This window comes from Artemia sp. Qi Xiang Cuo, chromosome 1 (genome assembly GCF_049724085.1).
Source record: "Artemia sp. Qi Xiang Cuo chromosome 1, ASM4972408v1, whole genome shotgun sequence".
Lineage (NCBI taxonomy): Eukaryota > Metazoa > Arthropoda > Branchiopoda > Anostraca > Artemiidae > Artemia > Artemia sp. Qi Xiang Cuo.
Genome location: NC_142794.1, coordinates 95,821,044 through 95,833,873, shown reverse-complemented (window position 1 = coordinate 95,833,873; position 12,830 = coordinate 95,821,044). Strand labels below are relative to the sequence as shown.

At 36.2% G+C, this 12,830-nt stretch overlaps 1 protein-coding gene across 1 annotated transcript in view; it reads left to right on the top strand.

Moving 5' to 3' along the window:
• Positions 1 to 7,329: 7,329 nt before the first annotated feature.
• LOC148956957 (WD repeat-containing protein 47) overlaps positions 7,330 to 12,830 on the top strand; it is a 116,186-nt gene continuing 110,685 nt past the window's right edge. The window contains exon 1 of the mRNA XM_089087925.1: positions 7,330 to 7,395. The gene's annotated coding sequence lies outside the window, so the exon portion shown is untranslated. The remainder of the gene's footprint in view (positions 7,396 to 12,830) is intronic.

Below are 12,830 nucleotides of genomic sequence, written 5' to 3'. Positions count from 1 at the left end.
AGCTGTTTATGGGGTAGAATACCCACTATTTTGAGGTACCCCAGATGAATGTCCTGCGCATGTCCACCGTCAGGGTTGGCACTTTAAATGGATTTTTTTCTTCTTTTACGTGTTAAAATGTAACAAATAACAAAAGCATTTTATCATGTTTTGGCCTCAAAAACTTTTATGACTGAGGTATCTACTTTACATGTAAAAATTTAATGTAAAAAATGTTTTTTTCACTGATGTAAAAAATCATTTTTTACATGTAAACGTTACGATATATTTTTTTTTTACATTCCCAACCCCTGTCCACACAGGAAGCAATCATGCATGTCTGCAGTACTCAGGCAGTATCTATATATTTGGGGATTTGTCTCTTGTTTTAGATTATACCGGATTAACACCGGAGTTTTTGTTATATGGTATTGGGGTGTAAGTACGGGTGTCGCCACTTATTGATGCAAAAATGGCGCAAAAATGTTGCTATGCCACTTACTCGAAGGGGAGAACCCCTTGTCAGCCCAAATTTTAGTGGGATTCCCGCTCTTACCCCAACGGTTAAGAGCGTTGCCACCAATGTTCGTGGTGTTTAGTTACCAGTGTTATACCGGTAGGCCACAACGCCACTGGCGTAGTAATATACGGGTGTCACCACTTATTGGAGGGGAAAGCCCTGACCCCAAATTATAATGCTATGCCCGTGTCTACCACACCAGTTCTGCAAATATCGGGTTTGGTACTACCCGAGTTGCAATATACTCTGTCCCCAGTTGTGATAATGTAATCAAGTGGTCAAACGGCCACTTTCTAAAGCCAAACGTATCCGCCATGGGTTATGGCTAGAAAATCTCTTAGCTCTCTCTTTGAGGGAGTAAACCTCCCTGTCAATATAATAATGACGGTACCTCGTAGCTCTATTCCTACCCTGCCTGGGTTACGGAAACTAGTACACAGTTTGTAGAAAATACCTTACTTGTATTCTTCCAAAAGGTCACAATAGTACCACAAACATATATATATCCCCGAATGGGGTCAAAACGCAGACTAAAACAAAATAATATTTTTCACACAACTGTTCATATGGGTGGACTTTCCCTTGGCCCAGCCAATCAGCTACATCCCCATTCAAACCCAATTGTACCTCTTAGCTTTATCTTTCAATGACTCCCCAAAACCAGGAAGTACGAAAATAGAACTTAGTTCACAGCTTATTTATTGCAAAACCACTATCGCTTAGTAACGGAATTTAACCTGTCTTTTGAAATTATACTATAAGCAAATGTCATTAAGAAAACGAAAACAGGTCATTTATCTGAAAGGAAAAGCAACAGGGGTGGAACCCCAACACCTCCCCCCGTAAGATGAATGACCGCCCACACGCTACCTTGGTCCACCCTTACAAACATAAACACTTAACTTCAACTTTACAAAATCCATTTGCCTTCTGTCTTCCACCAGTGTCTGTGCTATCCACTTCCACCGCTTGGCTCTGGATCGGTCGTCCTCGACACGTCTCTACTGTAGGACAACCATGGTGTACATCGTATAGTATCCGCCTCAAATTTAGAAAGTTGAAGTCTTCAAGATTCGTAGATAATGATGGTGCATAGCATAATCAAAAAAACAAATTTTCTCGCTGTTACGAATATACAGTTTAGAGGAGCAGAGAATTAATTTTGGGGACTTATGATGATGCCAGTCATCGTAAAAATTTTGTTGGTCTAGGCATTTAATTTCCATCTGTGGAAACAATCCCAGATGTCAATCAAAGTGTAAATTGCCCCTTGGCATAATTTCAAATAATCTAAGGCCGAAAATACAAAGGCCAGTGACAAAGATAGGGGTACAGGGAAATGAAGCAAAATTTTGAGCGAAACATGAATCGCTTTTCTCTGGGCCCCATCCTCTAAAATAATCGAATGAATAATCCTCGGCGATGAGGGATGAAGATAATACTGAAGACTGGAAAGACAAGGCTTCAGTAAAGGGATCACAACTTGTCCGCCAGTTGTGCATTGAGGAAAAGGGCTATCTTTCGCGTCTTCCCGCAGGGGATCTTCCCCAAGGGATTCCTCCCCCTCATAAAGGAACAAACTCTCTTTTGATTTGATCAGACCAATATCGGATTACTTCCCAAATTTTTCCAATCCAACTCGACATTCCATATCTCCCAACTTTCCCCCAACCTGTTGTAAGTCATTCATCTCTACTTTGTAATCCTCTTGTTTTATTCCCCATGGGTCTTTGACCTCTTTTTCCCCCTTATTATCTATGTTTTTAAGGCACAGCCCATCCATATTTTTTTCTCTCTATTATTTAAGTTTTCAAGGCACAGCCCATATTTTTTTATTTTTCGCCACTGCAGGCTGAATTTCCAAATTTGTCTCTTCTTTGCATTCCTCTTTTCGTCTCTACTTCTCTCAATTCTGTCATTCGCGCAAAATAACAAATCATCGATAAATCTGATTTGGACTCCAGTGTCCACCATCTTTGACTGCATAACTTCATTGTAGCTCGGTTTAATGTCTCTTTTCTCTCTTTCAGTCTTCTTTATTCTTACCGCAGAAACAAATAGTTCGTTATCAAATGAGAATTGAAATCCGACATTTGGTTTTTCATATTCTACTAAAATTTCTCGAGCTTTCCGAGGAAAAGCGCGTACAATAAATTTCGTCTCCTTATTCTCTGGTAAAATCAGCGCTTCATTTTGGCCTGTACTTGTTAGCGTCTCATATTCATTAAAAGTGTTCTCAAGTTTTCTATTTTCTGCAAAGATATCTCCAAAGTCTCCTCCTAGTAAAACATCCACTGCTAGAGTAGGTACTAAGCCTAATTTTATCGTTTTTCTTTGGATTGTACCGTCGTTCCTTGCAATTTCTATTCTTACCCAAGCAGACGAGCATTGGTGCTTATCTCCATAATAACACACTGTTGTAATGCTATTTTTATGGTCTATTTCCATCTTTTTAATTAGGTCCATTCGCACAAAAGTTTGCTCACTCCCTGAGTCAATTATCATTTCGGTCAATTTTCCGTTTAATTTTCCTTCTATTTTATGTTTCCTTCTATTTCAAAATCGTCAATATTTCCTTGATTATGTGCTATAGCCCAATTCGTTCTCTTATAGGTTACTTTCTCATCTTTATTATGGGAATTTTTAGAAAAAGGCTCCGAGAAATCAATTTTTACTAGATTATCATCATTTTGAGCATCAAGCATTTCTTTTTCCGAGAGGGCGGTGCAGCCTCCCAATTTGTTTTATGGGCCGGTTCACCTCCCCCCAAAGTTAGCGAAGTTGTATATTTTCTCGTAAAAGTGTTTAATGTTTGATAATTTTCATTTTCTAGCGATTGATTCTTAGACAAATTATTATGGCTATCTGACAGCCTCGAAGTTAGTTGTGATAAAATCTCACTTTCTGAAATTAGACCTATCATGGTTCATTTAAAGTCCTAGTGATATCTTTCTTCTTTCTCTCTAGCTATTTTATCATTCTGCTTTTTTCGTCCCCTGGCTATTCTATCAGCCTCTTCCTTTCGTTCTCTGGCTATTTTATCAGCCTCTTCCTTTCGTTCTCTATCTATCCTACTATTCTCTTCTCTCTGCTCTCTAGCTATCCTCTCTTTCTCTCTTTCTTTTCTATCTCTCTCTCTTTCTTTTCTATCTTCCTCCTCTTTTCGTATTCTGGCTAATCTGTCATTCTCCATGAAATTTAAAAGTTGTTTTGTCATATCTATTTGAGTGCTTTTTAGTGAGCTCTTTCTGGAAATTGAACTTCTACTACTCCTGCTACTTGGCCTACTCTGAATCTCATTGTCTTTATATTCTCTTAATTCGTTTTCTGAGTCTGCTCGTTGTATAATATTTTCTTCTCCCCGCAACTCCCCTACTTTTTGTACCTTCTCTGAAGGGTGAGTTTGTTTTGTTTTACCCGTTCTTTCATATAGTGAGTTTTCTTCATGTATTATTGCCACTGTTTCTTTTGTCTGGGTTTCTCTTTCTGGGTGTAATTCTATCTGAAGTTGCCTTAGACCTTTTTCTTCTTCCCTGGTTCGTACCGGGGATCGCTCTATTACTGATTTCGTTTTGAAGATTTCCTCTTCACCCGTCTCAGAAATGTCTATTTCACCTGTTGAGTGATATATGGTTCTATCTGACGGTGTTTTCTTAGGGTATGTCCAGCGGGAGTCGCATACAATTTTGTTTCTGAATTCAATTTTTGTTTTACCGCAGTAGATCTTTTCTGAAATCTTCATTTGTCCGCCATTATTTCAAGGTTTACTTTACGTCTTCCGTCCGAATGAAAATTCTTTTATCAATGTCTCTTTTTATCCTTTCGTGAAAATTGTTTCCTTTTAATTAGCCGATTCTACGTGGGCGGCGCAGCCTCCCTTGTGTCATAAGTTAATTATTTGCGTGATCTATTGATTCTTAACTTTTGTTACCTATTATTATCTAAAAAGGCGCAGCCCAGATAAAAAAAAATTTCTTTGCGATTTTTTATATATGTAACCACAATAGGCTACTCTTGTAGGCTAAATTAACTAGTCTCTTCGAAAACGCGGAATTTTTTTTTATTATCAACGCTGTTAATAATTCTTGCTCTTGCTACCACCACTTATTGGGGTGTAAGTACGGGTGTCGCCACTTATTGATGTAAAATGGTGCAAAAATGTTGCTATGCCACTTACTCGAAGGGGAGAACCCCTTGTCGGCCCAAACGTTAGTGGGATTCCCGCTCTTACCCCAACGGTTAAGAGCGTTGCCACCAATGTTCGTGGTGTTTAGTTACCAGTGTTATACCGGTAGGCCACAACGCCACTGGCGTGGTAATATACGGGTGTCACCACTTATTGGAGGGGAAAGCCCCGACCCCAAATTATAATGCTATGCCCGTGTCTACCACACCGGTTCTGCAAATATCGGGTTTGGTACTACCGGATTTACAGTATACCCTGTCCCCGGGTATGATAACGCAGCCGAGTGGTCAAATGGCCACTTTCTAAAGCCAAATGTACCCGCCTTGGGTTACGGCTAGAAAATCTCTTAACTCTCTCCTTGGAGGTAACAAACCTCCCTGTTAATATAATAATGACGGTACCTCGCAGCTCTATTCCTACACCTGCCTGGGTTACGGAAACTAGTACACAGTTTGTAGAAAATACCTTATTTGTATTCTTCCAAAAGGTCACAATAGTACCACAAATATATATGTATATCCCCGAACGGGGTCAAAACGCAGACTAAAACAAAACAATATTTTTCACACAACTGTTCATATGGGTGGACTTTCCCTTGGCCCAGCCAATCAGCTACATCCCCATTCAAAACCAATTGTACCTCTTAAATTTATCTTTCAATGCCTCCCAAAACCAGGAAGTACGAAAATAGAACTTAGTTCACAACTTATTTATTGCGAAACCACTATCGCTTAGTAACGGAATTTAACCTGTCTTTTGAAATTATACTATAAGCAAATGTAATTATGAAAACGAAAACAGGTCACTTATCTGAAAGAAAAAAAACAGGGGGGGGGGGACCCCAACATATGGTGTTAGAACAATTTCAACAAAATAGCTATTTTAAAAATTTTTTCGGATGCATTTGGGAAAAAGGGCGTGGGGTGGGGGGCTAGTTACCCTCCGATATCTTTTGACGTTTAAAAAGTGAATTAGAACTTTCAATTTCCAATCAAATGAGCCCTCTCTGAAGTTTATGCGAGCATTCCTTCCATAAGAACCATATATGCCCCCAGGGCATAACTTATAACCCTTGCCCTGAATGCTGTGGGGGAGTGTCCTGCTCAAAGATATAATTTCCAGAACCATCAACTACTTTGAGAAAAATGGCTATCTCAAAATTTTGAATGGATGTGTTTGGGGAAAAGGTGGGCGTGGAAGGGGTGTTAGATGCCTTCCAATAACTTTCGACTATCAAAAAGGGCACTAGCCACATAAATTTCCAATCGAATGAGAAAAACCTTATATGCCCCCAGGGCATAACTTACAACCATTTCCCTGAGGGCTCTGGGGGTTTGTCATCCTCAAAGACCTAATTTCCAGAATTTTCAACTATGTTGAACAACATGGCTATCTCAAAATTTTGATTGAATGTGTTTGAGGAAAAGGTGGGCTTGAGAGGTAGGGGGGGGGAATTGCCCACCAATCACTTTCGACTATTAAAAGGGGCACTACCCCTTTGAATTTGCATTCGAATGAGTCCTTTTTGAAATTTCTACGACAAGCTTTCTATAAAAAACCTTATATGCCCCTCAGGGCATTACCCGTGCCCTATGGGCTGTGGGGCGAGTGTCCTCCTCAAAACATAATTTCTATCAGGAAATCAACTTCGTAGAACAAAATGGCTATCTCAAAATTTTGATTGGATGTGATGTCACGATATTTTGGTGGGTCATGTACTTGCAACCTTTGGCTGACCATAATTTGGAGACCTAATTGTGGTGAAGCATTTTTCATCTAAATGACGCCACATTCATATACATTTAAATCACAAAAAATATGCATCGTAGCATTGTAATGACGTCGCATATTGCATAAAACGTGATGTCTTCAGACAATATTTTTTTAAAATACAAAACTAATGATATTTCAAACTTCCTTCAGATGAATTACAATACAATAGGATTGTAATGACGTCTTATATTGTGTAAAACGTATTTCATTCAGACAATATTTTTCAAAAATACTAAGTAAAGGGTTTTACAAAACTTTTTCCAGTAGAATGCACGTAAAATTTGGAATAACAAAATTTAAATATTACGAGGGATTAGGATTTTAGAAATGGCTAGGTGGGGCAGGAACCAAGATCTTTTGGGAACCACTGGTCTAAAAGGGAGAACTCCCTATTTTTTCTAGCAAGTCTTTTAAGTAACTGTTACCAATACTGCTACTACTGCCACTACTACTACTAACAACTCATCGCACCACCAAACTATGTCCACCAGCTATGTCCAACCAAATAATTTTTCTCCAAGAAAAAACTAATTGAAATTTTGCAATTAACAGTATTAAATCGTTTTGTGAGCTTTATATTTATTAATGACTTATCAAATCTCTTCGTGATAGAATAAATAAAATAACGGTAAACCCGGCAAATGAAGCAACTTCAAAATTCGCTTATGAAATAGTGGCACTTTCTGCCAATATGTGAAGGATCCAAATTTTCTATTGACTGGCTGACAAAATTGGCGTGGGGGGGGGCTTTCTCATAGGTGATATCCCTGAGTTTATTTGCTTTTGGTCCTTTGCTTATATTCTTATGAAAATTTTCGATGGAAACATCAAAGAATGAAAACACTGGCTCTGAAGCATTGTCGTTTGAAATTACAACTCATTGCCTATTAATTGATCTAGGCTGCTTGAAATATAGACGAAATTGTTCAATATATTGGTAGCTTTAACTTAATTTTTTGTAGTGTTTATCCTCTTTCCCCAGCTCAGAAGGCTTCCTTTTTCAATTCTTCTATGAAATTAACTAGGATAGATAACTTCTAGGCCCATTGGTTTTGCAACCTACCTTGGTTAATATGTTTAGTTAGCCTATCCGTTTTTGCTAAATTTGTGAAATAAAATTCTAGACAAACTACTGTGTGCTATCTTGCAAAGTGGTTAGATTGGGCATATAAAGCTTTCAGCAATGAATCCAGGGCCTAAAACAAACTCCAGGAAGGTACTGCCAAGTGACGATGTTAACTTTCTTCTGTTTTCTAAGTTGTCAGAACATATTGGAATTTTGACAAAACTACATTATTCATTGATTTCCAATTTCTTTTTCTCTGGTTTAAGTTTTGAAATACAATTCTTGTTATTTGAGTAGGCTGGAATTTTAATCAATATCAATGGGTTTTTAATTATGAATTTAGAAAATGTGTTTGCAGATTTTTGAAACCTCATAAATTGGGATTGAACTAAGTTCTGAAGCTAAAAATACTTATTTTCTATGCTATTTAAGCAGAAGATGCATAGGCTACCTTTAAGACTAGGCTATGTAGGTAGGCCTATATGTTGAATTTGGTAAAATTCTACTTTAGCTACTTTTGACTATCTCAGAAAGAGGTTAGGTTAGGAAAATGAAACTTCTAGGGATGGGCCTAGAGGCTTAATTACATCCAGGGATGGTATTTTGAAGTACCTACCTCCACTTCTTCTCTCTTTAGTGGGTCCTGACCTTTGATGGTTTTTACGCTTCTGTGAGTCATAAAAATTAAACCAGGCAAAATTGATCTTCTGCTTAAATGAAGTATAACAAAATTGTTTTCAGCTTCACAACTTTGCTCAATCCCAATTTATAAGGTTTCAAAGATATGCAAATACATTTCTTAAATTCTGGAAATAAAACATTGCTATGGCTTAAAATTCTACTTAAATAACTGAAATTGCATTTTGAGAACAAAGACCAGAGAAAAAGAAACTGATAACAGAAAATCAAGGTAAAATATTGTTTTGTTAAAATTTTAATAGGTAATAGACCTGTCATGTAGGTAAAGTTCAGGACCCTCTAGAGAGAAGGAGTGGAGGTAGGTACTCCAAAATACCTTCCCATGACATTCTTTGGCCTGTAGACCCATACCTGAAAGTTTCATTTTCCTAACCTAACCCCATTCCAAGATAGCCAAAAGTAGCTAAAGTAGAATTTTACCTTGAATTTTTTAGGTCTGCATAACCAACAATTGGTAATATTCTACTTCAGCTACTTTTGGCTATCTTGGAAAGGGTTAAGTTAAGAAAATGAAACTTTCAGGGATGGGTCTACTGGCTAAAGTATGTCCCAAGAAGGAATTTTGAAATACCTACCTCCACTCCTTCTTCCTCTAAAGGATCCTGACCTTTTATGAACTTTTAAAATCTGTGTGTTATAAAAGTGAAACCTTGTAAGATAGATCTTCTGCTTTAATGAATTAGCCTACAACAAAATTGGTTCCAGCTTCACAACTTGGCTCAATACCAATTTACAAGGTTTTACAGATATCCAAATAAATTTCCTAAATCTGAAAAAAAAAAACATTGATATGGCTTAAAATTCTACTCAAATGAGAGAAATTTTATTTTCAAAGCTAAAGCCAGAGGAAAAGAAACTTATAACTGAAAATTAAGGTAAGATGTTGTTTTGTCAAAATTTCAATAGGTATAGACCTGTCATGTAGAGAAATTTCAGGACCCTCTGGAGAGAGAAGGAGTGGATGTAGGTACTTCAAAAGGTAAATATATACCAAATCATATTATTGAGTTAAGAATAAAGTGAATACACCATTTGATGCCTTTTTTTAATGCAGATTACAAATATAATAATCATTTCTGTTGGCAATGAATTTCAGCCCCCCCCCCCTATAAATGCCAATTCAGGGTATATATTTATACATTAGGGGGGGTGGGGGTAAAGTTTAAACTTACCTCCCATTTACATCAGAAGCAAAATTTGCCCCCACCCCCCCTAATGTAGAAATATATACCCTGAATTGGCATATATAGGGGGGGGGGGGGGCTATAAATAATTTCGAATATAAATGTTTGTTGTAGTTGTAGTAAGCATAAAAAAAGGCATCAAATGGTGTATTCACTTTGTTCCTAACTCAATAATATGATTTGGTATATATTTACCCTTCAAAATACCTTCCCAGGACATACTTTAGCCTGTAGACCCATCCCTGAAAGTTTCATTTTCCTAACCTAACCCCTTTCTAAGTTAGCCAAAAGTAGCTAAAGTAGAATTTTACCCCAACAATTGACTGACATTTTCTTCTAAATCTAAATGTAGTATTTATCTGTATTGAAAATTTACTTTACACACTATAGGCTAAACCCAGAATTAGGGCTGTTGAGAAGAAAACATGTTAAGAAAACAATTCTTCCTGTATAATTAGCAGGTTTTGAATATAATTTCACTATAGGCTACTATATCTCTAATGTATTAAATGTGTACCAATATAAAGCCAAAATTATATGTTTTTCATGGATTTTGCCCTATATTAATCCTGTTTCAACCTGTCTACCCATAAATTGAATTAATACCAGCAAAATCAAGGAACAGAAAGCACAGAAAAAATATATAATTTGGTCTATATATTTGAACATTAGGGGGGATTGGATGCAAAGTATAGTGGAATTGCAGTCAAAATCCATTAACTAAAATCATTATGTATATAATGAAGTAAAAATTGTTTTCTTAACATGTTTTTTTCTCCTCTGCCTTAATTCTAGGCTTATAATCTTTCCAGTAGTAGAGAAGTTGGTGTAATTTAGATTTGCAATGCAATTGAGTCTTATATCCAGATCCAGGATGGAATTTTGATTTTAAATATATGTAAATTTCTTGCAGTCCCAATTTTCAGTTAATCTAGGAATTTACCCTTTTTTCAAATATTCAATCAGTCAAACTGGATACCTTTGATTCCACACAGTAGACACCTACTAAACTATGGGTAAATTTATTCATATTCATGTAATTTAGCTAGGAATGAAATGAATACACTACTTGGTGCCTTTATTTTATACTCTTTCCAAATTCAGTAATCACTTCTTGGGTGAATTACATCAAAACAACATATATTAACCAAAAGTTTTAAAATGTGCTAGTAAAAAAACTGTCTAGTGAGAAAAAAATTGTGATTTATAGCCAATTCAGGAATGGTAGTTGTTATTTTCATTAATATTAATGACAAAATGTTATTTTGAAAACAAATGTGCTGGAGTAAAAAAAAAATGTATTATTTGGGTTATATAGGGGTCCATCAAGGGAGGAAGGGGGATGATGCACTGTCAGTATAATTACCATTATGTTGAAAAGAAGTATAAAAGGTAAAATTTAATGGTAGCCAACTGCAAAGGAGCTCAAAAATTAGTCATTGATAAAAATGTCAGAGTTGAAAGGATAGACTCCAGAAACCTTTTAGCTAAAACTTATATTTTGTGGTGTGAAAGCCAGTAGACTACTACCAGGCAGCTCTCAATTTTTTTTCCAATTTAGATGAACTTGCTAGAATGCTTAAGTATCCCCACATCAGCAGCTCTATTATAGTGACCTTTTTGTGCTTCAAAATCAGACATATCTGGCAACTGAATCTTATAAATGGTGTGTGGTGCAAATTTAAAGATTGTTAGCCCATTAGATTTAGCAGATTCCAGACTAACATGGCTCACCTTTTTTTCATGTTCAAAAACATCTTATGAGGTGCAACTGCATTGTGTGTGCCTTTGAAAGTGTTTTTGAAAATCAATAAAGTTTTCAGCAGTCATCATTCCACTTTGATAAGCAGTACCTTTTGTGCCAGAAGAGACACCAGGGAACATACATTCTTTGAAATAAACATGCAGAAACAGGAGAAATTGCAACACTTGTAGCATTAACAGCTCAATAAAGTTTTCCAAGTTTACCCATCTGGAGGGATGACAGTTGACTAGCCTGCTTAGTACCTTATAAAGCTATCAATTTATTAGGCCCCTGCACAATCTTAAGACCAGTTTTGTCTTCAGACTAAATAGCATGGACTTTAACATTCTCATTCTTTAACTCTGTCAAGTAGTTGTAAATGTTTCAGTGGCTGAGTTTCATTGAATATTGAAGCCCAACCTGGTCCTGTATCATGAGGTGCACACAAGACACACCAAGCATTCTTTTCCCAGCTGTCTAAATTATTTTTTTTCTTTAAGAATTATTAACTTTTGCTATTGTAAAGTTTTTGCATAGTAGGGTTAATTGAACAGAGTTCTATTTGCTTGAAATCCCATAATGCTACTTTGGTTGTTAACTTAGGTGCAAATAGCCAAACATTTTCCAAGAATGTGATTTTTTTTTTGCAAGGATCTACTACTAAAAAGGGCTTTTTCTCCCCTGGTATGAAGATCCTTTGAGTTTATCTTTTTTTTCTCTTTCCTCCTCTATACAGGTATGAATACCCCTACTCCTACTGTTAGCTCATGGGTACTAGAGGATAGTTGTGGATGGTGTGACAAGGAGTCATTCAAAAGAACTGTAAGCAGAATTGAGTGATGGCAGTTGACTATCCTGCTTAGTTCCTTATAAAGCTACCACTTTATTAGGTTTCTTCATAGTCTTAAGGCCAGTTTTGTCTTCAGCCCATCTAGTGTGGGTTTCAAATTTCTCATTTTATAACACTGCCGAGTAGTTGTTAAAGCTCTTAGGTACTTTAGTTTTATAAAATATTGCAGCCCAACCAAGACCTGCATTATGAGGAACACACCAAGTATTCTTTTCCCAGCTGTCTGAATTTTTTTTTCTTGCTTAAGAATTATTAATTTTTGTTAGGTACACTTATTTTAGCATAGGTTCAAATAGATAAGATTTTCAAAGAATATCATATGTATTTTTTGAGGGATCTGCAACTAAAAAACTGCTTTTTATACAGATTTTCCCACTGGTAAGAAGATCTTTGAGACTATACATTTCTCTTTCCTTTTTACTTTACACAATTTACACAACTATATACATATTAAAATATTAGGAAAATCCAGTAATTCGATTTTTAGTGTAAAAGAACTCCATATGTATAGCCTATGTAGTTTTATTAGTTTGCTGACATGATGTTTGAGATTAAGAAATGTGTCTGAAAAATCAGCAGAAAAGGTGAAAAAAAGAAGAAATATATCATTTATGAACTCTAGAAAGTGTATCTTTCCTGATTGCTGGAGCAAAAGACAAACACTATGATCTATTGGCAATAAATTGGGTATTAAAAAAAGTGAATCAATCAGTAAAATTATCTAAGAATATAAGTTACCATAACTCTAACATCTTGTTATGAAATAAGAGTTGAAAAAAAGTGTATAGGCCTATATGAGTGATAACTAAGAATCTTAGCTATGTATTTG